Raw genomic sequence first — 3,998 nt, 5'->3', positions numbered from 1 at the left:
CTTCTCAGCCAGCCAGCGGACGCGCGGAGCCCATCGTCTGTTTGCTCACATGCGGTCCCACATGTCAGTGAAAACGCAAGCGGACCCACTGAACCTGCACATCTTTCACCTTGACGTGCTGGTGATGAAAAACAAATCCAAGAAAGATCTTTGGTGGCCGCTTTTGGAGTTACTCAAGAGTAGTAAGATTCTATTTACAGTTTAACCCAAGATGCACATCTCGTGGCTTCAACTTATCAACTACCACTCTATTTTCTTTCATGACACGACCTGGATGCTGGATGTCCCACGTGTCGGCAAAAGGAGGAAGAACCCGACCAAATCTTCGGTTGTGCTCTCGGATTAGACTAGTTGTGCTAACTTAAAATTTTTATTTTGTACTCCCTCCGTTCCAAAATACTTGACTTCCATTTGTCCAAAAATGGATGTGCCTATATACTAAAACATGTCTAGATACATATATATTTTGACAAATAGAAGGCATGTATTGTGCAACGAGGGAGTAGAATGGATGCAAGTTTTTGTATTGGGAAGAAGAGTACATCCATATATTGATAGAGCGCAATTTCGTAGATGTTCTATCACTTTTAGCTAGCACAGAGGCTATAGATGAGATTAGTGCACTTGTTGATACTCCTACTTGGTATGCATGTTGCTGCTTAGACGCAGAGAAAAACGGACCGGAGGAAGTACTAGAATAGAGGCTAGACATGAGACTAGATGCGAGGAAGCAATGTCTACTTCTTTACACTCGAAGAAGAAAGAAGCACGCAAGATCAAGCCTCCGCAGATCAACAATGAATGCATCAAGAGGGCACTAATCCAACTTACAGGAGTAGTAAAATGTATTCTTGTGGTTCTTGTTTTCTTCGGTCTTGCTTTTCTAGTCAAAATTATCGTTGGAGTTCATGCAAAACGGAGGTCCGTTTGGGGTCGTGCGTTGCAGTTGGCCTTACAAGTGGGACCGCAGTTAAGGAAACTGACTATCGGCAAACCCCCACCTCGCCCGCCGCGCGATGGCTGAGTTAGAGAAACGATGAGGTTGAAGAGATTGCTCTAGCACGGACTCCAAGAAATATGATGTCAGATGGAAGTCGTGCTGGTGGCGTGTGCCGTACTCCTGGACGTGAATGCTTGTTCTGGCCCATGCCACCCTACTACTCCTACTAGTTAGTACTATATAGTACTACTAGTATCGAGGATTCGAGGTGCTGGTTACGTAGTACAGTATGGCTACAGTAAAAACACCCGCACGACGCGCAAAGCATGTGAAGCTAGTACAAATAGTGTACTACTATTGTTGATTGGCCTCATCCGATAACCTGTTGCAATGCACGTACAATTATGTATTCGGAAAATATATTTTTTGCCACGTCGCACCAGTCACTCACAGAAGCAACTCGAAAGCCATTCATAAATTTAGTAAGTTTATCACGGGCATATCATTTTATTACATACAACAGGTCATCAACCCACATCGACAACGAGGATACATTATAAATACTAAAGTTTTCACCACACAACAAATAACAAGCAATGAAATGAACTTCAACTCAACCATTCCTCGGTGTTGGAAACGCTTGCTTTGAACCACAAGTGATTCTCTGGGACGGGCCATCCATTGTCGATCTGGAGACCAATGCAGGACTGATCATCCAGGCTGAAGCGGCCTACTATATCAGTACCAGGGTAGGGAACCACCCAAATGTCCGAGGTATAGACACAGTTGCTTCTCATAAATGGTAGTAACGTTGTGTCAACAGCAGTTGGATCGCCTTTCACCATCATTGGATAGTTTTGTCCAAGGAAGAGCGAGTTTTCTCCAAGACTATTAATTATGTACCAGGGAGAAGGAGTTGGCGCTAGCACACTAGTATCCATCCCGAATACCATGCAACGGGTGTTGGAATAGGTCCGGAGAGTGCGACCATGGGAGACTACACCTGCTTCCTTAGCAGTAACATCATCAGTCGGCTATATACACACGAGAAGAGGTGATCCATCGGAATTAGTTGCCAGGCGCCAAATAGTATATGGGTGCTGCTCGTCCTCGTGCTTGTGATCATCACCATCATCATCTCCCCCTTGGTTATAAAAATCTTCAAGTATAGGTGGTGGAATGTTCACAAGACCTTGGAAACACAAGAAGAAGGTTAATTAGTAAGGCTGGCCATAGTGGGGGTAACATAAGTAGTATCATGCACTTGGGACTCGCAAACATGCTTATGTGGCAGGCAATTAAGGAAGAGAGAGATGGTTATAGTAACATAGGTCGATACCGTAACATAATAAATGTGATGCTACTATGTGTCATGCATGGCAATAAATGAGACCACCTATGATACTAATTTAAGATACTATGCACTATAGAGGTAGTAACATAAACTAGTAACATATGCATGTTACTAGTCTAAGTTACTCCCCACTATGACCAGCCTTGCTAACCCGCATGCATGTGGATGAAACAATTATAATTACGGTGGAAGACAAACGTACCGAAACAACGAGGATGCCATGCAAAAACAGTGCCACGAGTGGTGGCAGCAAACACAAGGCCCTCGTATTGAATTGCATCATAGTACTCATCCGTGTACAGAAACTGATTTTTGAGCAATATCCATCCAGTCAAACCACTGACGACGGCAACAAGCTTGTCGAAGATAGCAACAACTTCATAGTTGTTGTAATTCCAAGAGCGGCTGGGGACTCGAGAAATTGCTATCTTTCATAGAAGACAGTCACCATGATTGTATTTGAACGTGCGTACAATACCGGTGTGCTCAACCTCTGGGCAGTCTACTGAGATTTTTGGAAGTGGAACCCGGTCACGAGTGTACACATTCTCTGTTGGAAAAGGCAGTGCCTAGGAGGCGCTTAGGCACGCCTAGCGCTAGGCGATGGCCAAACGCCTCGCCTAGGGCATAAATAGAAGTCTAGGCAAGGCAAGGAAGGAATTGTCTACCCAAGCAAGGAGTCATGCCATATTGCACTAATATGCCAAACAGGTCATATTCCAATGGCAGTAGCTGGCAATTAACTTATTTAATGCCCTAAATTAATATGGACACATACATAATACTCACAAATACACCCTGATAGTAAAACTATATTACCGCCTAGTTCACGCCTAGGGCGCTTAAGCACCGCCTAGGCACTAGGCGAAGGCCAACCGCCTCGCTTACGCCTACCGCCTTTTCCAACCTTGATATAAACAAATCAATATATATGTAAACCTTCGAAAATATAAAGCACACATGATTTTTTTCCAAGAAACTCATTTTGAGGTATCTAATAATTATTAATAAAGTATATTAAAAATAATGAAGAGCTATAAAAGATTCATCTATGTGGTATATGAGGAGCGAGAGTACGTACTCCCAATAGTACACAACTATTCTGATCACGGGATCAGAATATTATTTTGATCACAACATGAACTTCCTGAGTTAGACGCCTGAACTTTCCTCTATAAGAACCCGACCTAGCTATCTTCGCAATCGTGTCTCCCCACGCGAATTATTCTGGTTAGTCGTGTTCTATGTGATGTAAGTGTAATTTAGGAACGGTTTTTCGCAACTAAATGTCCGTTTTAAATAGGAATCTCACTCGTTGGCGGATTTTGCACTCGCATCATGATGAACTTGCGTTTTTTGCAATTTTACTGCCTTAGAGCATTACTAGTAGAGCCCTCAAACCCTCAAACCCCTAAAAATAACCACTTTTTTTTTACAGTTTTCACCGAAAAAATGCCGTAGACTAGAACCTCTAAACCCTCAAACCCATAAAAAAATTTAGAGGTCCAACCCTCAAACCACTTTGCAACCTGAAGAAGTAGGGGTTGAGGAGAAAATCTCCCCCCAACCCGCACTCCTCCTCCTCTCTCGCGCGGGAGCCAACTGCCTCCTCCTCCTGGCCTCCTCCTCCCGCCGCCTCCTGCCGCACCGGCCATGGAGGGCGCCGCCGCCGCCGCGCCCCCGCCCGCCGCGCCCGCCCCGCCC

Source organism: Triticum dicoccoides, chromosome 1B (assembly GCF_002162155.2).
Source record: "Triticum dicoccoides isolate Atlit2015 ecotype Zavitan chromosome 1B, WEW_v2.0, whole genome shotgun sequence".
Lineage (NCBI taxonomy): Eukaryota > Viridiplantae > Streptophyta > Magnoliopsida > Poales > Poaceae > Triticum > Triticum dicoccoides.
This window is presented reverse-complemented; position numbering follows the sequence as displayed.